At 42.8% G+C, this 26345-nt stretch overlaps 1 pseudogene; it reads left to right on the top strand.

Annotated features, from left to right (window-relative positions):
* The first annotated feature begins 487 nt into the window (after positions 1-487).
* LOC737325 (ornithine aminotransferase, mitochondrial-like) lies at positions 488-25760 on the top strand (annotated as a pseudogene).
* The last annotated feature ends 585 nt before the right edge of the window (positions 25761-26345 follow it).

The following is a 26345-nucleotide window of genomic DNA, read 5'->3' as shown; positions in this document are numbered from 1 at the left end:
GTAATCAAGATACAGAACATGGCTGTGCTTTGTAGACAGTGTGTGTCCCGGGTGGTCCTCAGGCACTGTCAGGAGATTTTGGACTCTCTGAAGATCATCCTTGGATCTTGGGTTAAAAATCTGTATTCTAGTCTGAACCATGGGAAGAAAAAAATAGTCGATCTGTGGTTTTTCTACTTGAAGGACACAATGTTTTCCAAACTAGCACCTTTGCAGAGGTTTGCTGTACTTAGTCGTGGAGCTCATTCTTCAGTGGCTTCTGCTACATCTGTTGCAACTAAAAAAAAAATCCAGACCGGGTGTGGTGGTTCACGCCTGTAATCCCAGCAATTTGGGAGGCCAAGGCTGGTGGATCACCTGAGGTTGGGAGTTCGAGACCAGCCTAGCCAACATGGAGAAACCCCATCTCTACTAAAAATACAAAATTAGCCCGGCATGGTGGTGCATGCCTGTAATCCCAGCTACTTGGGAGGCTGAGGCAGGAGAATTGCTTGAAACCGGGAGGCAGAGGTTGCAGTGAGCCGAGATTGTGCCACTGCACTCCAGCCTGGGCAACAAGAGCAAAACTCCATCTCAAAACAAAAAGCAAACAAACAAAAAAAACCCAAAGAAAACAGTCCAAGGCCCTCCAACCTCTGACTACATTTTTGAAAGGGAATCTAAGTGTGGTGCGCACAATTACCATCCTTTACCTGTAGCCCTGGAGAGAGGAAAATGTATTTTCTTATGGGATGTAGAAGGCAGAAAATATTTTGACTTTCTGAGTTCTTACAGTGCTGTCAACCAAGGGCATTGTCACCCCAAGATTGTGAATGCACTAAAGAGTCAAGGGAAGAAATTGACCTTAACCTCTAGAGCTTTCTATAATAACGTACTTGGTGAATATGAGGAGTATATTACTAAACTTTTCAACTACCACAAAGTTCTTCCTATGAATACAGGAATGGAAGCTGGAGAGACTGCCTGTAAACTAGCTCATAAGTGGGGCTATACTGTGAAGGGCATTCAGAAATACAAAGCAAAGGTTATTTTCGCAGCTGGAAACTTTTGGGGTAGGACGTTTTCTGCTATCTCCAGTTCCACAGACCTGACGAGTTATGATGGTTTTGGACCGTTTATGCCTGGCTTCGACGTCATTCCCTGCAATGATCTGCCTGCACTGGAGAGTGCTTTTCAGAATCCAAATGTGGCTGCATTCATGGTAGAACCAATTCAGGGTGAAGCAGGTGTTGTTCCAGATCCAGGTTACTTAATGGGAGTGTGAGAGCTCTGCACCAGGCACCAGGATCTGTATATTGCTGATGAAATACAGTCAGGATAGGCCAGAACTGGTAGATGGCTGGCTGTTGATCATGAAAATGTCAGACCTGATATAGTCCTCCTTGGAAAGGCCCTTTCTGGGGGCTGATACTCTGTGTCTGCAGTGCTGTGGGACGATGACATAATGCTGACCATTAAGCCAGGGGAACGTGGGTCCACATACGGTGGCAATCCACTAGGCTGCCAAGTGACAATTGCAGCCCTTGAGGTTTTAGAAGAAGAAAACCTTGCTGAAAATACAGAAAAAAAATGGGTATTATCTTGAGAAATGAACCCATGAAGCTACCTTCTGATGTTGTAACTGCCGTAAGAGGAAAATATTTATTTATTTATTTATTTATTTATTTGAGTCAGAGGTTCACTCTGGTTGCCCAGGATGGAGTGTAATGGCACAACCTCGGCTCAATGCAACCTCCACCTCACGGGTTCAAGCGATTCTCCTGCCTCAGCCTCCTGAGTAGCTGGGATTACAGGCACGCACTGCTATGCCCAGCGAATTTTTGTATTTTTAGTAGAGATGGAGTTTTGCCATGTTGGTCAAGCTGGTCTCGAACTCCTGACCTCAGGTGATCCAGCTGCCTTGGCCTCCCAAAGTGTTGGGATTACAGGCACGAGCCACTGCGCCCGGCGAGGAAAGGAATTATTAAACGCTATTGTTATTAAAGAAACCAAAGATTGTGATGCTTGGAACGTGTGTCTACGACTTCAAGATTATGGACTTCTGGCCAAGCCAACCTGTGGCGACATCATCAGGTTTCACCTCTGCTGGTGGTCAAGGGGGATGAGATTCGAGAGTCCAGTGAACTCATTAACAAGGCCATCTTAGCGTTCTGAGGGTAGCAGCTGTTTTCAATGGTCCCTGGGAGCCGGCTGGAGACAGGTGGTCCTGTAAAAGCTCTGCTCTAAATGTAGGCACATTCCACTCCCATGTGCCGTCAAAATCTTTTTGTGTATATATGTTTTTTTCAGTTGATACATAATAGAAGAACGTTTATGAACCTGCCGTTTGCTTTTGTAATATAAGTAAGAGAATGTAGTGGCATCTATATTCAATGAAAGTGTTTTGATGTGCATATGTACTTTCTAAGGTGAAATGCATCTATGTATACAGACAGCCTTTAAATCACATCCTTCAGTATAATTTATATATGCTTTCATAATTTCCTTGCTGGTATAAATGTTTTGTATTTGAAAAAGTTATCTCTAGCATATTACATAAAAGGCTTCACCTTATAAAGTCAAATCTTTGTTATCATTGAATTTTAGGAAGGATGAATGGTTAAGCATATATAAAATACTAATATTAAGTAAACTTCCTGTTGGCCAACATCAGGATGTATTCTACGGATGTCATTATTTTCAATTAAGAATTAGTGTTTAAAATTCCTAAATTGTTTGAGTGCTTGATTATAATTTGTAAAAGAAAGTTTAATATTTCTTTGAATTTAAAATAAAGCTTATATTTCAGAAAAAAAAAGATACAGAACATAGCTGGGTGCAGTGGTTCATCTCTGTAATCCCAGCACGTTGGGAGGCTGAGGCAGGCAGATCACTTGAGGTCAGGAGTTTGGGACCAGCCTGGCCAACATGGAGAAACCCCGTCTCTACTAAAAATACAAAAATTAGCCAGGCATGGTGGCACATGCTTATAATCCCAGCTACATGGGAGGCTGAGACAAGAGAACCACTTGAACCCGAGAGGCAGAGGTTGCAGTGAGCAGAGGTCATGCCACTGCACTCCAGCCTGGGAGACAGAGCAAGACTCTGTCTCAAAAAAAAGTTACAAACCATTTTCATCACCACAATGCTATCCCTTGTGCTACTCATTTTTAGTAATACCCACTCTCCTCCCATCCACCATCCCTAACCCCTGGAACCACTAATCTGTTTTTCATTTCTACAATTTTGTCTTTTCTACAATGCTGTACAAATGAAATCTTATAGTATATAACATTTTAGGGGCTTATTTCACTCAGCATAATTCCCTGGAGATTCATCCAAGGCATTAATATTTATGTATCAATAGTTCATTTTTATTGGTGAGTAGTAATTCGTGGTATGGATGTACCACAGTTTGACCATTCACTTATTGTTGGACATATTGATTATTTCGAGCTTCTGGCGATTACAAGTAAAGCTGCTATGAACAATTATGTATAAGTTTCTGGATGGGCATAAATTTTAATTTCTCTGAAGTGTAATTGTTGAATTGTGTGCTCATTGCATGTTTAGTTTTATAAGACACTATCAAACAGTTTTCCATAGTGGCTGTAAGATTTTACCTTCCCAGCAGCATTTTACAAGGTGTCCAGTTTCTCTGCATCTTTGTCACCATTTCGTGTTGTCACTATGTCTTTTATTTTAGCTGTTGTAATAAGTGTGTAGTGATACCTCATCATGGTCTTAATTTGCATCTAGTGAAGCAAATTAGTGTTGAACATCTTTTCATGAGCTTATTTGCTTATTTCCTCTTCAGTGAAATGTATGTTCATATATTTTGATCATTTTCTAATTGGATTGTTTGTTTGTTTTTTACCGTTGAGTTTTTTTTGTTGTTGTTTGTTTTTGAGAGAGCCTCTCGCTCTGTTACTCAGGCTGGAGTGCAGTGGCATGATCTTGGCTCACTCCAACCTCCGCCTCCCAGGTTCAAGCGATTCTCATGCCTCAGCCTCCCACGTAGCTGGGATTACAGGCGTGAACCATCATGCCTGTCAATTTTTGTATTTTTAGTAGAGATGGGTTTTTGCCATGTTGCTCAGGCTGATCTCAAACTCCTGCCCTCAAGGGATCTGCCCTCCATCCACCTCGACCTTTCAAAGTGCTGGGATTACAAGCGTGAGCCATGGCCTACTGTTGAGTTTTGAGAGTACTATACATATCCATTATACATTCTGGATGTGAGTCCTTTCTTGGATATGTGGTTTGCAAACATTCTCTCCCATTCCATACCCTGTTTTTTCATCCTTTTAACAGGGTTTCTTGCAGGGCAAAAGTTTTAAATTGGATGAAATCTAATTTTTTTCCCTTATGGATTATGCTTTTTGAACTGTTTACTATGCCCTAGATCTCAGATGTTTCTCCTATGTTTTCTTGTAAAAGTTTCTGTTTTAGTTTTATATTTTAGATTTAAATCTATGATCCACTTGAGTTTTTTTTTTGTATAAAGGTATGAAGATTAGGTCTTTTTTTATTAGCTTATGGCTCTGCAACTTCTCCAGCACCATTTGTTGAGCAGACAATCCTTCCTTCTTTTTGTCACTTTGTAAAAAGTCAGTGTGGGGCTATTTCTAGGTTCTCTATTTTGTTCCAGTGATCTGTGTGTCTATTCTTCGCCCCATACGACACAGTCTTGATTCCTGTAGCTATATAAGAAGTATTGAAATATGGTAGAGCCATTCCTCCCACCTTATTCTTCTTTTTCAAAAAGTGTCTTAGCTATATATATATATATATATATATATATATATATGCATATGTATATATATTTTTGAGATGGAGTCTCACTTGTGTCGCCCAAGTTGGAGTGCACTGGGGTAATCTCGCCTCACTGCAACCTCTGCCTCCTGGATTCAAGCGATTCTCCTGCCTCAGCCTCCTGAGTACCTGGAATTTCAGGCGTGAGCCACCACACCCGGCTAATTTTTATATTTTTAGTGGAGACGTGGTTTCTCCATATTGGCCAGACTGGTCTTGAACTCCTGACCTCAAGTGATCTGCTAGTCTCGGCCTCCCAAAGTGCTGGGATTATAGGTGTGAGTCTTAATGGTCTCCATTCACACACAATGATTTTAAAATAGACTCCCCTCTGCCTTTCCCTTCCCCAGAAATGTTCCCCTCTGCACCGTGCAGTGGGACCTGTGAGAAAGAACTGTCCCATTCCCAAATCACTGTCCCCACCCCAGCCCCCAGGCCCTTCGTTGGTGAGACCCTTGATGGGCAGTCTCATGCTTCTGTCCAGGGGACTTTCCCACCGTTGCTCCCCTGCATGGAGACTAAGTGGACTCTTCTATTCCCTGGCCATCACAGAGTCTACAGTGCACACATCTGCCTGATTCCTCCACGTTCCCCAGATGACGATTTCATCTGTGTCTCCTCCCACATACTCCCAAATGGACCATCCCAGACCTTGAACCCGAAAATGGTTCAGAGAGTGAAGGCCAAGATGCCCAACCACATGCTGCAGAATCCTGCTCCAGGACTGAAGTGTATAGTCTCTATCAAAATAAAAACTGGAGGCCAGGCACAGCAGCTCACCCCTGTAATCCCTGCATTTTAGGAGGCCAAGGCGGGAGGATCGCTTGAGCCCAGGAGTTTGAGACCAGCCTGGGTAACATAGCGAGACTCTCTTGACAAACCTAAAAAAGTTTAGTGGGGTGTGATGGTGCATGCCTGTAGTCACAGCTACTCCGGAGGCTGAGGAGGGAGGATCGCTTGAGCCCAGGAGTTCAAGGCTGCATTGAGCTATGATCATGCCACTGCACTCCAGCCTGGACAGAGCACGACCCAATCTCTAGAAGAAACAAACAAACACCCAGCAACTGGAAACATCCTCCTCTAGAATGGTGGTCAGGAACATCTGTCTGCCTTGTTCCCTGATGTCTCTCCAGCACCTAGAATAGCGCTCAGCACGAGGACACACTCATTAGGGTTTTGTTGAATAAATGACTCCTTTGACACATCAATTCCACTTCTAAGAATCTTTCCTAAAGAAATATTCACACACGTGCACAGAGCTGTGTGCACAATAATGAGAGGAGCAAACAACTGGGGAAAGTTTGCAAAGGTTTATTAACTGGCAGTGACTGCTACAGGGGAATCGGATGAGGGGAGTACATGCTGAACAGGAAACAGAGTGAGGGGGGCTTGACCAGGACGCGTGGCAATGGAGAAAAGCAGATGGGAGATGCTTATACTGGTACTTGGTGTGTGTGTGTGCATGTGAGGTGTGTGTGTAAATGCAGAGGAAAAAACCAGAAATTAAACACTCAGACCTGATCTCAGTAGTCACATCTGGGAAGAGAGGAGGGTAGTGCTGTTCTATGGAGAGAATACCTGACAATACTTGTTTTCTGAGGTAGGTGCATGGATACACAAGCCGAAATATGCATTAAGCATGTCTTGCTCATCAATGAAAACGCTGTCTAACAGAATGGCACACTGCAAGAAAATACAGCGGAAACGCCAACATCGAACTCTTGGCACACTAAGAAAAATGACGCTCAACTTTTCACTGTTGTGAACACTTGCTTTCACTTGCTATGCACCTGATGACGAGGGGTCCGCAGCCATGCCCATGTTCGTGAAAGGTCACCACGTTCTGCTTCTCATCATGGGCATGTGTCATATTCCCTGAGGCTGAGGCAAGAAGAGGGAAGGAAAGTAAGTGGCAGTGAGTTCCCACCACGTGACAACTCAATCTCAACTCCTCCTGACCTGCAGACCCTGCCCACTCCGATTCTGCCCTACCTCAGGACCTGCACACACCTTCCACGGCTCCTCGAAGTGAACCATCTGTTCATGCCACAGTGACTTCCTTGCCTAGGGTATCAATTCCTAGGCTAGAGGAAGGTGTGGCCTGCATATCAGGGCTGACCGGGGTTTGGGAGCCCACAGCATCCTGGGTAGGGAGCATCCCTGGACCTACAGGCCAGGGAGTAAAAAGAGAATGTGAAATCGGCCGGGCGCAGTGGCTCATGCCTGTAATCCCAGCACTTTGGGTGGCCGAGGTGGGCCGATCACGAGGTCAGGAGATCCAGACCATCCTGGCTAACATGGGGAAACCCCGTCTCTACTAAAAATACAAAAAAATTAGCTGGGCGTAGTGGCAGGCCCCTGTAGTCCCAGCTACTGGGGAGGCTGAGGCAGAATGGCGTGAACCCAGGAGGTGGAGCTTGCAGTGAGCCGAGATCGCACCTGGGCGACAAAGCGAGACTCCATCTGAAAAAAAAAAAAAAATACGAAAGAGCATGGGAAATCTCATCATTCAGCCTCAATGCTGTACCCTAGAAAATTATGAGAAGGGAATGGTTTGGGGAACAAGTGAGAAGATGGGATACCAGTATCATAACAGAATAGCACATCTGCAGGGATGTGGAGGGTGAGCCGAAGGTTCACTTACGGAGTTACTCGTCATCTTCCTCAGGGTCGCTGATCTCTTCATAAATCACCAGCTGCTTTCTCTCACGCAGTCTGTGGGTCCAGTCATGTTTCCGCCTTTTGGGTCCTATGATGAATAGTTGGGAGATGAGGGTTGGGTAGATTGGAGAGTGTTAGGCTCTGTTTTCTCCAAAAAAGGAGATGCCTCCTCCCTCCCAAGTGCCCATGGGCCTTCTTTATCCAGTTTTTCACATTCTCTGGCTTAGAGAGGCTGAGGCCTTAGATCCACACCAATACACGACAAATACCAATTAAAGTTTTAGCTTCTGGCTCCTTCCATTGTGAGGTTTAGATTCCCAACCTCTTCACTTACGGGAACATTCACCGATACCTCCTTTCATTCAGCAAGCATTTGTTAAGGGCACACAGGCACACTTTTTTTATTGCTCCTCATTTTTATAGTGCTTCACAGATGCTGCAATTTTTTTTGGAAATTCTCACCAATTTTATACTTTTCCATTATTATTACATCTGTTATGGTGATCTGTGATCAGTGAGCTTTGACATTATTACTGCAATTGTTTTTGTTGCTTTTTAGTCTTTTAAAATAATTTTTGTTCTTTATTTTGTGGGTACGCAGTAGGTGTATATTCTTATGGGGTACGTGAGATGTTTTGATACAGGCATGCAAATGCGTAGTAATCACATCGTGGAAAATAGGGTATCCATCCCCTCAGCCATTTATCCTTGTGTTACAAACAATCCAATTACACTCTATCAGTTCTTTTTAAACACACAATTAAGTTATTATTGACTATAATCACCCTGTTATGTGTAATTGTTTTGGGGGTACCATAAACTGCACCCATAGAAGATGACAAACTTAATCGATTAATGTTGTGTGTGTTCTGACTGCTCCACCGATGAGCTCTTCCCCATCTCTCCTCCTTTTCTTGGGCCTCCCTATTTCCTGAGACACAGCAACACTGAAATTAGGACGATTAAGAACCCTACAATGGCCGCTAAGTGTTCAAATGAAAGGAGGAGTCACATGTCTCTCACTTTAAATCAGAAGCTAGAAATGGCTAAGCTTAGTGAGGAAGCATGCTGAAAGCCAAGACAGGATGAAAGCTAGGCCGCTTGCACCAAACAGCCAAGCTGTGAATGCAAAGGAAAAGTTCTTGAAGGAAATAATAGTATATAATGTAAAGGAAAAGTTCTTGAAGGAAATAATAATACTAATACTCCAGTGAACACACGAATAAGAAAGCAAAACTGCCTTACTGCTCAAATAGAGAAAGTTTGAGTGGTCAGGATAAAACATGACACCAGCCACAACATTCCCTTAAGCCAAAGTCTAATTCAGAGCAAGACCAGAACTCTCTTCAAGTCCATGAAAGCTGAGAGAGGTGAAGAAGCTGCAGAAGAAACATGTGAAGCTAGTAGAGGTTGGTTCGTGAGGTTTAAGGAAAGAAGCCGTCTCTATAACATAAAAATGCAAGGCGAAGCAGCAAACCCTGATGGAGAAGCTGCAGCAAGTTATCTGGAAGATCTAGCTAAGGTCACTGATGAAGGTGGCTACACGAAACAACAGATTTTCAGTGTAGATAAAATAGCCTTCTATTGGAAGGAGATGCCATCTAGGACTTTCATAGCTAGAGAGGATTGACTCCAACTTTGAAAGAAGTTCTACTGTGGGTAACATGCTATCCAATAGCATCACATACTACAGAGAAATCCTTCATGAAAGGGAGAGCTAATTGATGTGGCAAATTTCATTGTTGTCTTCTTTTATGAAACTGCCACAGCCACTCCACCCTTCAGCAACCACCACCTTAATCAGCCAGCAGCCATCAACACCAAGGCAAGACCCTCCACCAGCAAAAAGAGTGTGACTCACTGAAGGCTCAGAAGATTGTTAGCATTATTGACAATGAATTATTTTAAAATTAAGGTATATATATTTTTAGACATAACACTATTGCACACTTAGTAGACTACACTGTAGTGTAAACATAATGTTTTATGCACTGTCAAACAAAAAACAATGTGTGTGACTCACTTTATTGCAGTGGTCTGGAACCGAACCTGCAATATCTCTGAAGTACACGTGTATTGGGTATCAGGCATTGAGCTGAGTAAGATATGATCCCAGGTTATCACAGATAGAATTGCTTGAGCACCTTTCATGTCATCAGGCCTTCTAGATTAAATTTAATGCTTCCAAACAATTTATGAACTATGATTCTTTATTTCCATCTTATGGACTAGGAATCTGCAGCTGAGGAAATTTGGGAGACTTGCCCCAAGTCACATGTTTTTTTTTAAATTACACTTTAAGTTCTAGGGTACATGGTCACAACGTGCAGGTTTGTTACATATATATACATGTGCCATGTTGGTGCGCTGCACCCATTAACTCGTCATTTACATTAGGTATATCTCCTAATGCTATCCCTCCCCCCTCCCCCGACCCCATGACAGGCACCAGTGTGTGATGTTCCCCACCCTGTGTCCAAGTGTTCTCATTGTTCAATTCCCACCTATGAGTGAGAATATGAGGTGTTTGGTTTTCTGTCCTTGCGATAGTTTGCTCAGAATGATGGTTTCCAGCTTCATCCATGTCCCTACAAAGGACATGAACTCACCCTTTCTTATGGCTGCATATTATTCCATGGTGTAGATGTGCCACATTTTCTTAATCCAGTCTATCATTGATGGACATTTGGGTTGGTTCCAAGTCTTTGCTATTGTGAATAGTGCCACAATAAACATATGTGTGCATGTGTCTTTATAGCAGCATGATTTATAGTCCTTTGGGTACATACCCAGTAATGGGATGGCTGGGTCAAATGGTGTTTCTAGTTCTAGATCCTTGAGGAATCCCCACACTGGCTTCCACAATGGTTGAACTAGTTTACAGTCCCACCAACAGTGTAAAAGTGTCAGATGGGTAGATTGCAAAAATTTTCTCCTAATCTGTAGGTTGCCTGTTCACTCTGATGGCAGTTTCTTTTGCTGTGCAGAAGCTCTTTAGTTTAATTAGATCCCATTTGTCAATTTTGGCTTTTGTTGCCATTGCTTTTGGTGTTTTAGTCTTGAAGTCCTTGCCAATGCCTGTGTCCTGAATGATATTGCCTAGGTTTTCTTCTAGGGTTTTTATGGTTTTAGGTCTAACGTTTAAGTCTTTAATCCATCTTGAATTAATTTTTGTATAAGGTGTAAGGAAGGGATCCAGTTTCAGCTTTCTACATATGGCTAGCCAGTTTTCCCAGCACCATTTATTAAATAGGGAATCCTTTCCCCATTGCTTGTTTTTGTCAGGTTTGTCAAAGATCAGATGGTTGTAGATATGTGGCATTATTTCTGAGGACTCTGTTCTGTTCCATTGGTCTATATCTCTGTTTTGGTACCAGTACCATGCTGTTTTGGTTACTATAGCCTTGTAGTATAGTTTGAAGTTAGGTAGCATGATGCCTCCAGCTTTGTTCTTTTGGCTTAGGATTGTCTTGGCAATGCAGGCTATTTTTTGGTTCCATATGAACTTTAAAGTAGTTTTTTCCAATTCTGTGAGGAAAGTCATTGGTAGCTTGATAAGGATGGCATTGAATCTATAAATTACCTTGGGCAGTATGGCCATTTTCACGATATTGATTCTTCCTATCCGTTAGCATGGAATGTTCTTCCATTTGTTTGTGTCCTCTTTTATTTCATTGAGCAGTGGTTTGTAGTTCTCCTTGAAGAGGTCCTTCACATTCCTTGTAAGTTGGATTCCTAGGTATTTTATTCTCTTTGAAGCAATTGTGAATGGGAGTTCACTCATGATTTGGCTCTCTGTTTGTCTGTTATTGGTGTATAAGAATGCTTGTGATTTTTGCACATTGATTTTGTATCCTGAGACTTTGCTGAAGTTGCTTATCAGCTTAAGGAGATTTTGGGCTGAGACGATGGGGTTTTCTAGATATACAATCATGTCATCTGCAAACAGGGACAATTTGACTTCCTCTTTTCCTAATTGAATACCCTTTATTTCTTTCTCCTCCCTGATTGCCCTGGCCAGAACTTCCAACACTATGTTGAATAGGAGTGGTGAGAGAGAGCATCTGTGTTTTGTGCCAGTTTTCAAAGGGAATGCTTCCAGTTTTTGCCCATTCAGTATGATATTGGCTGTGGGTTTGTCATAAATAGCTCTTATTATTTTGAGATACGTCCCATCAATACCTAGTTTATTGAGAGTTTTTAGCATGAAAGGCTGTTGAATTTTGTTGAAGGCCTTTTCTACATCTAGTGAGATAATTATTTGGTTTTTGTCTTTGGTTCTGTTTATGTGATGGATTACGTTTATTGATTTGCATATGTTGAACCAGCCTTGCATCCCAGGGATGAAGCCAATTTGAGCATGGTGGATAAGCTTTTTGATGTGCTGCTGGATTCGGTTTGCCAGTATGTTATTGAGGATTTTTGCATCGATGTTCATCAGGGCTATGGGTCTAAAATGTTCTTTTTTTGTTGTGTCTCTGCCAGGCTTTGGTATCAGGATGATGCTGGCCTCATAAAATGAGTTAGGGAGGATTCCCTCTTTTTCTATTGATTGGAATAGTTTCAGAAGGAATGGTACCAGCTCCTCTTTGTACCTCTGGTAGAATTTGGCTGTGAATCCATCTGGTCCTGGACTTTTTTTGGTTGCTAGGCTATTAATTATTGCCTGAATTTCAGAGCCTGTTATTGGTCTATTCAGGGATTCAACTTCTTCCTGGTTTAGCCTTGGGAGGGTGTATGTGTCGAGGAATTTATCCATTTCTTCTAGATTTTCTAGTTTATTTGCATAGAGGTGTTTATAGTATTCTCTGATGGTAGTTTGTATTTCTGTGGGATCGGTGGTGATATCCCCTTTCTCATTTTTTATTGCGTCTGTTTGATTCTTCTCTCTTTTCTTCTTTATTAGTCTTGCTAGCGGTCCATCAATTTTGTTGATCTTTTCAAAAAACCAGCTCCTGGGTTCATTGATTTTTTGAAGGGTTTTTTGTGTCTCTATCTCCTTCAGTTCTGCTCTGATCCTAGTTATTTCTTGCCTTCTGCTAGCTTTTGAATGTGTTTGCTCTTGCTTCTCTAGTTCTTTTAATTGTGATGTTAGGGTGTCAATTTTAGATCTTTCCCGCTTTCTCTTGTGGGCATTTAGTGCTATAAATTTCCCTTTACACACTGCTTTATATGTGTTCCAGAGATTCTGGTGTGTTGTATCTTTGTTCTCATTGGTTTCAAAGAACATCTTTATTTCTGCCCTCATTTCGTTATGTACCCAGTAGTCATTCAGGAGCAGGTTGTTCAGTTTCCATGTAATTGAGTGGTTTTGAGTGAGTTTCTTAATCCTGAGTTCTAGTTTGATTGCAGTGTGGTCTGAGAGACAGTTTGTTATAATTTCTGTTCTTTTACATTTGCTGAGGAGTGCTTTACTTCCAACTATGTGGTCAATTTCGGCAAAAGTTCAATGTGGTGCTGAGAAGAATGTATATTCTGTTGATGTGGGGTGGAGAGTTCTGTAGATGTCTATTAGGTCCACTTGGTGCAGAGCTGAGTTCAATTCCTGGATATCGTTGTTAACTTTCCATCTCATTGATCTGTCTAATGTTGACAGTGGGGTGTTAAAGTCTCCCATTATTATTGTGTGGGAGTCTAAGTCTCTTTGTAGGTCTCTAAGGACTTGCTTTATGAATCTGGGTGCTCCTGTATTGGATGCATATATATTTAGGATAGTTAGCTCTTCTTGTTGAATTGATCCCTTTACCATTATGTAATAGCCTTCTTTGTCTCTTTTGATCTTTGTTGGTTTAAAGTCTTTTTTATCAGAGACTAGGATTGCAACCCCTGCCTTTTTTTTTGTTTTCCATTTGTTTGGTAGATCTTCCTCCATCCCTTTATTTTGAGCCTATGTGTGTCTCTGCAAGTGAAATGGGTCTCCTGAATACAGCACACTGGTGGGTCTTGACTCTTTATCCAATTTGCCAGTCTGTGTCTTTTAATTGGAGCATTTAGCCCATTTACATTTAAGGTTAATATTGTTATGTGTGAATTCGATCCTGTCATTATGATGTTAGCTGGTTATTTTGCTCGTTAGTTGATGCAGTTTCTTCCTAGCATCGATGGTCTTTACACTTTGGCATGTTTTTGCAGTGGCTGGTACTGGTTTTTCCTTTCCATGTTTAGTGCTTCCTTCAGGAGTTCTTATAAGGCAGGCCTGGTGGTGACAAAATCTCTCAGCATTTGTTTGTCTGTAAAGGATTTTATTTCTCCTTTTGCTTATGAAGGTTAGTTTGGCTGGATATGAAATTCTGGGTTGAAAATTCTTTTCTTTAAGAATGTTGAATATTGGCCCCCACTCTCTTCTGGCTTGTAGAGTTTCTGCCGAGAGATCCGCTGTTAGTCTGATGGGCTTCCCTTCGTGGGTAACCTGACCTTTCTCTCTGGCTGCCCTTAACATTTTTTCTTTCATTTCAACTTTGGTGAATCTGACAATTATGTGTCTTGGAGTTGCTCTTCTCGAGGAGTATCTTTGTGGTGTTCTCTGTGTTTTCTGAATTTGAATGCTGGCCTGCCTTGCTAGGTTGGAGAAGTTCTCCTGGATAATATCCTGCAGAGTGTTTTCCAACTTGGTTCCATTCTCCCTGTCACTTTCAGGTATACCAATCAGACATAGATTTGGTCTTTTCACATAGTCCCATATTTCTTGGAGGCTTTGTTCATTTCTTTTTACTCCTTTTTCTCTAACCTTCTCTTCTCACTTCATTTCATTCATTTGATCTTCAATCACTGATACCCTTTCTTCCACTTGATTGAATCGGATCCTGAGGCTTCTGCATGCATCACGTAGTTCTCGTGCCGTGGTTTTCAGCTCCATCCATAGAGAAGGTCTTCTCTATGCTGTTTATTCTAGTTAGCCATTCGTCTAATGTTTTTTCAAGGTTTTTAGCTTCTTTGCGATGAGTTTGAACATCCTCCTTTAGCTCAGAGAAGTTTGTTATTACCAATTGTCTGAAGCCTTCTTCTCTCAACTCATCAAAGTCTCCATCCAGCTTTGTTCCGTTGCTGGCAAGGAGCTGCGTTCCTTTGGAGGAGAAGAGGTGCTCTGATTTTTAGAATTTTCAGTTTTTCTGCTCTGGTTTCTTCCCATCTTTGTGGTTTTATCTACCTTTGGTCTTTTTTGATGGTGACGTACAGATGGGGTTTTGGTGTGGTTGTCCTTTCTGTTTGTTAGTTTTCATTCTAACAGTCAGGACCCTCAGCTGCAGGTCTGTTGGAGTTTGCTGGAGGTCCACTCCAGACCCTGTTTTCCTGGGTATCACAGCAGAGGCTGCAGAACAGTAAATATTGCAGAACAGCAAATGTTGCAGCCTGATCCTTCCTCTGGAAGCTTCGTCTCAGAGGGGCACCCAGCTGTATGAGGTGTCAGTTGGCCCCTACTGGGAGGTGTCTCCCAGTTAGGCTACTCGGGGATCAAAGACCCACTTGAGGAGGCAGTCTGACTGTTCTCAGATCTCAAACTCTGTGCTAGGAGAACCAGTACTCTCTTCAAAGCTGTCAGACAGGGACGCTTAAGTCTGCAGAAGTTTCTGCTGCCTTTTGTTCCGCTATGCCCTGCCCCCAGAGGTGGAGTCTACAGAGGCAGGCAGGCTTCCTTGAGCTGCGGTGGGCTCCACCCAGTTCAAGCTTCCTGGCCACTTTGTTTACCTACTCAAGCCTCAGCAATGGCGGGCGCCCCTCCCCCAGCTTCACTGCCGCCTTGCAGTTCGATCTCAGACTGCTGTGCTAGCAGTGAGTGAGGCTCCGTGGGCGTGGGACACTCTGAGCCAGGCACAGGATATACTCTCCTGGTGTGCCGTTTGCTAAGACCACCGGAAAAGCGCAGTATTAGGGCGGGAGTGTCCCGATTTTCCACGTGCCATCTGTCACGGCTTCCCTTGGCTAGGAAAGGGAATTCCCCAACCCCTTGCACTTCCCAGGTGAGGCGATACCCCGCCCTTCTTTGGGTCATTCTCCATGGGCTGCACCCATGGTCCAACCATTCCCAATGAGATGAACCCGGTACCTCTGTTGGAAATGCAGAAATGCGTCATTCATGCTGGGAGCTCTAGACTGGAGCTGTTCCTATTTGGCCATCTTGGAACCTCTCCCCTGTCACGTGGTTTTTTATATGGATGACAACTCCACCCTGTGTCTCTGGAAGTCAAGTCTAACATCTCATCTGGAGCTGAGCAAGCTCCTCAGCCCAGGCTGGACCCAGGCTTGTCTGGGGTCCATGCCACACACCCAGTCCACACACCTGAACATAGCCAGGGAAGCCAGAGGGGTTGTTCCCAAATTGTTTGCTCTTACCAGATGTCTTGTTAATCTTCTCAGGGGTACTTGGTTTTCCTGGGGGCACAGCTGTTTCCCATCGTTTTGTGGGATCCCATATAAGCTTGTAGACAGCTGCTGGGAGAGTAAATGTAAAAACATAGGGAGGGGACAAAACACTGTGGGGAAAGATGGTGTGGGGAGATGAATACAGGGACTGGAGAGGTAAAGAAATGGTTTGCTGAAATTAAACTAGGCAGCAAAGAAAGCAGTACCAGATCTGGCATACCACCCTACCGAGGCATCAACATTGAATGTGGAATTAAGTGAGATGGTACCCATACCAATTCTGGTTGCATTGGGATATGTCACTGACCAACAATCTTAAGCTAGTTTTTTTTTTCTTTTTTTTTGAGATGGAGTCTTGCTCTGTCGCCAGGCTGGAGTGCAGTGGCACGATCTTGGCTCACTGCAACATCCGACTCCTGTATTTAAGTGATTCTCCTGCCTCAGTCTCCAGAGTACCTGGGACTACAGGCAGGTGCTGCCACGCCAGGCTAAGTTTTGTATTTTTAGTAGAGACGAGGTTTGACCATGTTGGGCAGGACGGTCTCGATCTCTTGACCTCGTGATCTGCCCACCTCAGCCTCCCAAAGTGCTGGGATTACAGTTGTGAGACACCGCGCCCAGCCCTTAAGCTACTTTTTATTCAGCTTCCTCACTTATGAAATAGTGAATAATACATGTAAAATAGGCTAAGGGAAAGTCCTCTCTGAGCTTGTAAACACTGTTTATGTGTAGTAATAGTAACAATTAATACCTTTCATGATCCTTCTTTGAATTTGGCCTCCATACTGGCAACCCAATCCCAGATCCCTTTACCCTCTAAACCAGAGTTGAATCTGCACTTGTGGGGTCACTCATTCAGGGGCCTCCGAGGATCCCCTGGGCTGGGACTGGGGCTTCTCAGATGCCCCAGGTGCAGACAAGGCCCTCAAGGAGCTCACAGCAGGGAGGGGCCAACAGTCAAAGCGATTCCTAAGCCATGTGAGTGGCCCCGGTAACAGAGCAGAGGCCAGCTGGTCCTTCTTGTTGCGAGAGTGGGTGTCTCAATGGAAGCACCAGGAGGCCCTATGGGGTGAAGCCCTAGTGAGCAACATCTGAACTTCATAAATAAATGCAAACGTGAATGAGCTTTAAATGGCTTGGAGCTCTGGATTAGACTACCACTGCCACTGTGCCCCAGGAAAATTCTTTAACATCTCTGTACAATGATAGCCTCATTTTATTATTACGCTGCTGATAACTATGATCTAAAACATGTCCAACATGGTGAAACCCTGTCTCTACTAAAAATACAAAAATTAGCCAGGTGTGGTGGTAGGTGCCTGAAATCTCAGCTATGTGGGAGGCTGAGGCAGAAGAATCACTTGAACCCAGGAAGCGGAGCTTGCAGTGAGCTGAGGTCCTGCCGCTGTACTCCAACCTGGGTGTCACAGCAAAACTCCGTCAAAAATGAAAAAAAAAGTAACAACAACAACAACAAAACAATAGAAAGACTGGAGAGAAGGCACTACTTAAAGAAATAACATTCTAGAATTTTCTGAACTGAACAAAGACATGAATCTTCAAACTGAAAAGAGCCATCTAGTTCTGAGCCTGATTAACACACATGTGCACACACACCTGCGTGCATGCACACACACACACACCCTCGGAGTAAAATTTCTAGGATAGAGATAAAATCCTGAAAGGTCCCAGAGAGAAAGAGAGAACAGAGAATGCAATGGAGAAGTTTTTCAAGGAGCTGATTAAAAATAAGTTTGGGCCAGGTGCAGTAGCTCACGCCTGTAGTCTCAGCACTTCGGGAGGCTGAGACGGGAGGATTGCTTGAGCTCAGGAGTTTGAGACCAGCCTGGCCAACACGGCGAAACCCATCTCTACAAAAAATACAACAAGTAGCTAGGTGTGGTGCCACGTGCCTGCAGTCCCAGCTACTTGGAAGGCTGAGGCAGGAGAATCGCCGAGTCCAGGAGGTGGAGATTGCCATGAGCTGAGATGGTGCCACTGCATTCCAGCCTGGGTGACAGAGCCAGGCACTGTCTCAGAAAAACAAAACAAAACAAAAACAAACAAAAAAAGTTGAACCTAGATATCTGTATACAGCCAGGATAATCCAGAATGAGGGAAAAAATAGTTCAGAAAATTAATGACACATATACCCTTCAGAAATAATTATTGGTATACAGCCCTATGAGAAAAGAAAAGTAAATTTAAAAGGAAGGTGATTTCAATAAGCAATTGTTAGAAGAAAAATAGTAAAATTTATTAAACAGTGTAAACTTTTGATTGTAAACTTAAAAAATTATAGTCTTGAAATAAAATTCCCAGTATTATAAACATGGAAGATGGGACGAGGGACAGGAAAAAAAAAGAGAAGTTCTTTTGTTGTTCAAGGAATGGATACCGACGCTAATGAATGATAGAATGGTAGATGGGCTAAAAGCATTAGCATTTTATTTTGTTTTATTTTAGAGACGGCCTCACTCTGTTGCCCAGGCTAGAGTTCCATAGCACAATCATGGCTCACTGTAGCCCCAGCCTCTTCAGCTCAAGTGATCCTCCTGCCTCAACCTCCCATGTAGCTGGGACTACAGGCGTGCACCACCAAGGCTGGCTAATTAAAAATTTGTTTTTTTGGTAGAGAGAGTGTTTTCCTATGTTGCCCAGGATGATCTTGAACTCTTATCCTCAAGCAATCCTCCCACCTCAGCCTCTCAAAGTGGTGGGATTATAGGAGTGAGTCACTGTGCCCACTTACCGCTAGTATTTTAGAGTGCAAACTCTGGAGCCAGACAGCTTGGGTGCAGTTTCTGGCTTCTCAACTTATTAAGGTATGTGACCTTGTGTAACTCATATAACCTTTCCGTGTTTCAGGCTACTCAAGAGTAAACTGGGGATAACCACACTATCTAACTCACTTGATTGCTATGATTAAATGGGTAAGTATGTGTAAAGCACTTAGAATAGCGCCTGTCATGTGGTTAAGTTAGTATATATCTTTTAGGTGTTGTTAGTAATGACTTCAAATTACTTTTAAAATGTAAAGGCATATCTGGTTCAAGAAGAAGATGGTGAACCAGGAATAGCTGCTGGCTTCCTTCCCAAACCCAACCCTGCAGATGCCACAGAAGAGGTGGGAAGTGGTTGGAGTTCAGAACAGTTCCCAGTAACAAAACCCTTGATGGTTTAGCCCCACTGGGGGATGAGATGGCTTAGAGTGGGAAAAGGTCAGAGGCCACAGATGGAGGATCAGCCCAGGTGGAGCCTTCTAAGTTGCATTCTTTTTTTCTCCTTATTTTCTAGAAGGCTTATTACCTGTTCTGTAAACATACAGAGCAGAAACTTGGCAGGGCTGGCCCAGTGCTAGCCCAAAGTGGCCTGATAACATTAAAGAATAAGGGGCTTGGGAAGCTCCTAGAAAAAGTGCAGACTCATCAAAGCTGGTCAGTAACTGAGCATTCCTTTCCTACCTCTCCCTCTGCCCTCTGAGCTACGCAATTACAACCAGTATCACTCACCCGTAGACTCCCTCCACGCTGTAAGGCAGAAATCCTGTAAGGGTCTCTGGGGGCTCATAGGCTAGGGACTGGAAAGAATTGGCTCAGCTCAGCTCTAGAGGCTCCCTATCCTACGACCTATCAATCTAGAAACCCTAAAACTCACATGGAGTGTCTGGGCTTACACATCTTCCCAGGAAGAAAGGGTTATATAGAAAAACTATCTGACAGCCCAGGCAGGGTGGCTCACGCCTATAATCCCAGCATTTTGGAAGGCTGTGGCGGGAGGATCACCTGAGGTCAGCAGTTTAAGACCAGCCTGGCCAACATGGTGAAACCCCATCTCTACTAAAAATATAAAAGTAGTTGGGTGTGGTGGTGCACACCTGTAACTCCAGCTACTCAGGAGGCTGGGGCAGGAGAATCACTTGAACCTGAGAGGCGGAGGTTGCAGTGAGCCGAGATCACACCATTGCACTCCAGCCTAGCCAACAAGAGTGAAACTCTGTGTAAAAATAAATAAAGAAAAAAAGGCCAGGTGCGGTGGCTTACGCCTGTAATCCCAGCACTTTGGGAGGCTGAGGCGGGTGGATCACCTGAGGTCAGGAGTTCGAGATCAGCCTGGCCAACAAGGTGCAACCCTGTCTGTACTAAAAATACAAAAATTAACCTGGCATAGTGTCACATGCCTGTGGTTCCAGCTACTCAAGAGGCTGAGGCAGGAGAATTGCTTGGACTCAGGAGGCAGAGGTTCAGTGAGCCAAGATCGCACCACTGCACTCCAGCCTGGGTGACAGAGCAAGACTCCATCTCAAATGAATAAATGAATAAATAAATAAATAAATAAAAAGAAAAACTATTGGATAGATTGGATATGAAAACATTAACTGCTCAAATAAATTATTCGGTGGAATAGATTGGATATTAAAACTGATAGAGTTGAAAAAGCAATTACTGAGCTGAGGAAATGCGTCTAAAGAATTCATGAAAGTAATCGGTAATGGATAGAGAAGAAGTAAATGAAAGAAAAGTTAATTAATAGGGAGGATAGAAGAATAAATGTCAAAACACATCTAATAGTAGCCTTATAAGAAGAAAATATAGTCATTAAAAAGGAGAGTGTACTTAAATAAGTAATCAATGAGAATTCCTCAGATTTAAAAAAATGACTTAAGATTTAAAGGTATTATAGTACACACACAGGAACAGTGAAATGTAAAATTGTGAAAGACAAGGAAAAAATATTTTAAAATGATCGGAGAGAAATAGCAGGTTACTTACAGAGGAAAATACAATGTCAAGCATGTAAGACTTCAGGAGATTGAAGACACAGGGAAATGTTAAAGCAAACAAGTATTTATTGCACTTATTAAAGACTGTAAGGAAGAGTCAGCTGCAGTGGCTCATGCCTGTAATCCCAGAACTTTGGGTGCCCGAGGCAAGAGGATTGGTTGAGCCCAGGAGTTCAAGACCAGCTTGGGCAACATGGTGAAACCCTGTCTCTGCAAAAAATAGAAAAATCCGCCGGGCACATCAAGTTCCTGCATCTGTAGAGAACTGAAAAAAAAAATACCTGGGTGTGGTGGTGCGTACCTGTAGTTCCAGCTACTCAGGAGGCTGGGGCCGGAAGATTGCTTGGGCCCTGGAGTTTGAGGCTGCAGTGAGCTAGGATTGGGTCACTGCCCTCCAGCCTGAGTTACAGAGTGAGACTTTGTCTCTGAAAATAAAATAAAAAAAAGATCGTAAGGACGATTTTACTCAGAGGGGGGACTACTGTGATAGGCACAGGGACCACCGTAATGGGGTCTTGCGGTGGGAGAGTGATATTGGGATCGACTTCAACTCCACAAGGACAAGTGGGGATTTGTAGTCAGGGAGTAGGAGCCGGGGGTCAGAAGATGGGAAATTACTTGGAGGAAGCCTCAGGTGCAGGGGGATTCTGGCTAAACCGACTTGACAGGTTTTTTGCTGAAACAGGCTAAATGGGCAGAGTCCCTGGATGAAGGACAGAGCCTGAGGTTGAGACCTAGTCAGAAACAGGACTCAGAGGAGCCCGATTCAAGTTTGGTCAAAGGAGAGTGTCTCTGTCTGAAAGCATAAGCAAGAAAGTCAACAGCAGTAAAATGAATGGATCACAAAGGAGAATTTTTGTGCATTGCTAAGCAGGACTCTGCTTTAACCATTGTGAAAGAAGTGAGTCATTCTTTTTTTTTTTTTTTTTTTTTTTAGATGAAGTCTCGCTGTGTCACCCAGGCTGGAGTGCAGTGCGTGATCTCGGCTCACTGACACCTCAGCTTCCTGGGTTGAAGCGATTCTCCTGCTTCAGCCTCCCGAGTAGCTGGGACTACAGTCATGTGCCTCACACCGGACTAATTTTGTATTTTTACTAGAGACAGGGTTTTACCATGTCGACCAGGCTGGTCTCGAACTCCTGACCTCAAGCCATCTGCCCGCCTTGGCCTCCCAAAGTGCTGAGATTTCAGGCGTGTGCCACTGAAACCCACCTGAATTGAGTCATTTTCCACATACACAACTAGGTCAGAGTTGAGTGGCTAGGGGAGAAACCAATCAGGGCACATTGCACCTGCTCCAAGAATTGAATTTTCCGCAAAGCTGGTGGCTGAAATGGCCTGCTGCCACCCTAAGAGCACTTTTACCTAGTAACTGCTGAAACAACCTGCAATGACTCTAAGGCTTGTTTTACCTATTGTCCACACTCACCAATCAGAGCTTCCAGCTCCTGAAAGCTTCTCTGGTGCCAAGGGACTTGCTTTAAAAAATATAGGTAACATTTCTGTTTCTAATAAAACTCTCAACTTTCTCGTTGTTCTTTGGACATACCAAAGACCAGCCAGTTTGTGTGTATGCTTCAGATTACAATTCTATGATTCTCAAATAAAATGTTTAGAGATTCACGGGCGTGGTGGATCACGCCTGTAATCCCAGCCGTTTGGGAGGCTGAGGCCGGCGGATCACTTCAGCCCAGGGGTTCGTGACCTGCCTGGGCAACATGGTGAAATCCTGTCTCTACAAAAATTACAAAAAATTAGCTGGATGTGGTGGTGCATGCCTGTAATCCCAGTTATTCCAGAGGCTGAGTCGGGGAGGCAGAGGTTGCAGTGAGCCGAGATTGTGCCACTGCACTCCGGGGTGGGCGACAGAGTGAGACCCTGTCTTAAAAAACAAAAACAAAAACCATAATATAACATCCTTAATATTGCGATTTAAAAAAGAGATTCATCTCCATAGGTTTTGACTTTGATATTTGTGGTGTCAGAAATCGGGTCCGAAGCTGACTCACCTTGGAGATATCAATGACCTCTGGAACTATGGCGTGAGGTCTGCACACTTGGTCCCCTTGAGCTTTTGCTTTTCTGGTTGCCTCTTTCCCCCCGGTGAGACTTTCTTGGATCAAACTGCCATTTGTTGGGGAGTTGAGTTCAGTTTTATTTGGGAATTTGTTAGGAAGGGTCTTTCTCTGTCTCCTGGTTATGAAACCTCCTCTTTTCTTTTCCTTTCTTTTCTTGTCTTGTCTTTTTTATCTTGTCTTTCTCTTTTCTTTTCTTTTTTTTTTTTTTTTTTTTTGAGACAGTGTTTTGCTCTGTCGCACAGGCTGCAGTGCAGTGGTGTGATCTGGGCTCACTGCAGCCTTCACCTCCCAGGCTCAAGTGATTCTCGTGCATCGTCCTCCCGAGTAACTGGGATTACAGGTGTGCGCCACTACGCCTGGATAATTTTTGTGTTTTTTAGTAGACATGTGGTTTCACCCTGTTAGCCAGGCTGGTCTTGAAGTCCTGAGCTCAAGTGATCTGCCCGCCTCGGCCTCCCAAAGTGCTGGGATTACAGGCGTGAGCCACTACACCCAGCCAGAGACGGCCTGTTTAAGAGGGATTTTCTCCCTCCTGGTTATGAGGCCGGGTTACAGAGATTTTTCTGTTAGAGAAGGCTTCTCATGCTTCCTGGTAAGTTTGTACTTTATTTTCTGAATCGTTTGCATGCTTAGAGTTTAATTTGGCTTTTGTGTATTAGGCATTAAACCGAATCACCTAGATTAATTTATTTACACACAGGCTCTCAAAGTTCAAAGGCGTGCCAACATAGTTCCCTCTTTCTGGGACGCCAGCTGGTAATATGTGCCAACATTATGGGGATCATTCACGCAGTCTGTTTTCCTCAAACTGAACTAAAATAAAACAGTCCAAATGGGACTCCTATCTCAGTTGGTATCTTGAGGCTCCAGAACACATTCAAGACTCAAAGGCTGCCTCACTGCAAGATATTGTCTAAAGCTAGCTGAGATTTTCTTCTCCAACACCTTCCCCTCTCCTTCGTTTACCTCTTCCTCTTTATCCTTCTTTAAGCAAAACTCTTTTTCCAAAACTCCTCAGCTACTCTGGCATACTGACTATTAAAATAAAGACAGTTGAAAGACATCAGATACAAATAAAATAAAATCACTGACCTTTGTAGTGTTTCTTAAAAGCAAAAGATGAAATTCCCATGTAAAAGATCTCCTTCCTATACTAAAAGGGAAGACAACACTCTTATCTTCAAGGATGAGGAATTGAGACCAAGAGAACATTATACAAAGCTTATTGGAATACCTCTTATCTTTTGGGCCTCCTCACATAATTCAGTCACATTTTTACAGTTAACAATTCTTTGTCTAATTCAACATGTTGGTAACTGACTCAAACTGCTTTACCCAAAATTTGGGTCACCACCTTCATAAGATTACCTATTGAGGAGAAAAATCTTAAATAAAGTTTAGCCTTCTTCCATTTTGTCAGAAATATAATTTAGATCCAACGTCTTTTATAAATCGGTGAGTTTGTATGGTTTACTGTCCCATAATCAAAATTCTAAAATGAAAGTTATCTTTGTTTATGTACGTATCTGTGTTTGGGCGTATTCCTGCGTATGTACATGTGTTATGTTAAATGTGTCTACATGGTAAAATCCGGAATCGTTGGCAAACAATTATTTAAAGAATCCTATTCAGATTGGCTTAAATAGGTACTCATATAAATACACAGTAATTAACTAAAACGCATTTAGTTCATGCAACTTAATTAAGTAGTTGAAAAATAAGCTGGTTTTAAAATTGTTGGTAAAATAAAATGAGAAATGTTTTCAAAATTGTGACCACACATTTTTGGCTGAGTTTACTGGTTCTATATTTGTCTCTGTTGGATGTGTTAAGGTTATGAAACATAAACCTAACCTAAAAACAGAATGGTCTTTTATGTGAAATTCTTTGATAAGTAAGACTAATTTAATATTGTGAGTGTAATAAAACAGCTGTATTTTCTGAGTTATTGGCAAAATACTCATATATTTAAGGTTTTTGCTCGGGTGGATACCTGACATTTACAGGCTATAATAATGTTTTAATAGGAAAATAACTCCAAATGACTAGCTTTATTTATTTATTTATTTATTTTAAACATTTTTTTTAGAGCAGAGTCTCCCTCTGTTGCCCAGGCTGGAGTGCAGTGGTGCTATCTCGGCTCGCTGCAACCTCTGCCTCCCAGGGTCAAGAGATTGTCCTGTCTCAGCCTCCCAAGTAGCTGGGACTCTAGGCGTGCGCCCCCATGCCTGGATAATTTTTGTATTTTTTTTTTTTTTTTCTTTTTTTTGAGACGGAGTCTCGCTCTTTCACCCAGGCCAGACTGCAGTGGCCCTATCTCGGCTCACTGCAAACTCCGCCTCCTGGGTTCACACCATTCTCCTGCCTCGGCCTCCCGAGTAGCTGGGACTACAGGCGCCCGCCACCACGCCCGCCTAATTTTTTGTATTTTTAGTAGAGTTGGGGTTTCACCTTGTTGGCCAGGCTGGTCTTCAACTCCTGACCTCAAGTGATCTGCCCTTCTTGGCCTCCCTAAGTGCTGGGATTACAGGCGTGAGCCACCGACCCCGGCCGACTGGCTTTGTTTAATATGTCAGTTTTCATAGGTAATCTAGGTATAACTGTTAAAATGAATAAATGAGGTAACTGTGAGATACATGTTTATAAGTGAACTTTTCATGTAATTTGAAATGTTTTTTCTCTTGCTCTTACCATATGGAGATGAAATATTAAAGTTGTGTTATGTTAGATTAAGTAATAGGTACTCACTAAATGCTGGGATCATTTCCAACTAAGAAAACAATGGATCCACCTGCCTAGGCCTCCCAAAATGCTGGGATTAGAGGCGTGAGCCACCATGCCCAGTGAGGAAAAGAAGTATTAAACGCTATTGTTATTAAAGAAACCAAAGATCGTGATGCCTGGAAGGTGATTTTAAGACTCGAGATAATGGACTTCTGGCCAAGCCAACCCATGGTGACATCATCAGGTTTGCGCCTCCACTGGTGATCAAGGAGGATGAGATTCGAGAGTCCAGTGAAATCATTAACAAGACCATCTTGTCTTTCTGAGGGTAGCAGCTGTTTTCAGTGGTCCCTGGGAGCTGGCTGGAGACAGGTGGTCCTGTAAAAGCTCTGCTCTAAATGTAGGCACATTCCACTCCCATGTGTCTTCAAAGCCTTTTTGTGGAATATCCATTTTTTTCAGTTGATACACAATAGAACAACGTTTATGAAACTGCCTTTTGCTTCGTAACGTAAGTAAGAGAATGTAGTGGCATCTATATTCAGTGAAGGTGTTTTGATGTGCATCTGTACTTTCTAAGGTAAAACATATCTATGTATACAGAACAGCCTTTAAATCACGTCCTTCAGTATACTTTATATATGTTTTTATAATTTCCTTGCTGGTATAAATGTTTTGTATTTGAAAAAGTTATCTATGGAGTATTACATAAAAGGCTTCACCTTGTAAAGTCAAATCACTGTTATCATTGAATTTTAGGAAGGATGAATGGTTAGTCATATGTAAAGTACTAATATTAAGTAAACTTCATATTGGCGAACACCAGAATGTATTCTATGGTTGTCATTATTTTGAATTAAGAATTATGTTTAAAATTCCTAAATTGTTTTGAGTGCTTGATTATAATTTGTAAAAAACGTTTATTTTTAATATTTCTTTAAATT

Source organism: Pan troglodytes, chromosome X (genome assembly GCF_028858775.2).
Source record: "Pan troglodytes isolate AG18354 chromosome X, NHGRI_mPanTro3-v2.0_pri, whole genome shotgun sequence".
NCBI classification, from domain to species: domain Eukaryota; kingdom Metazoa; phylum Chordata; class Mammalia; order Primates; family Hominidae; genus Pan; species Pan troglodytes.
The sequence above is the reverse complement of the archived record's forward strand: the minus strand, read 5'-3'. Positions and strand labels throughout refer to the sequence as shown.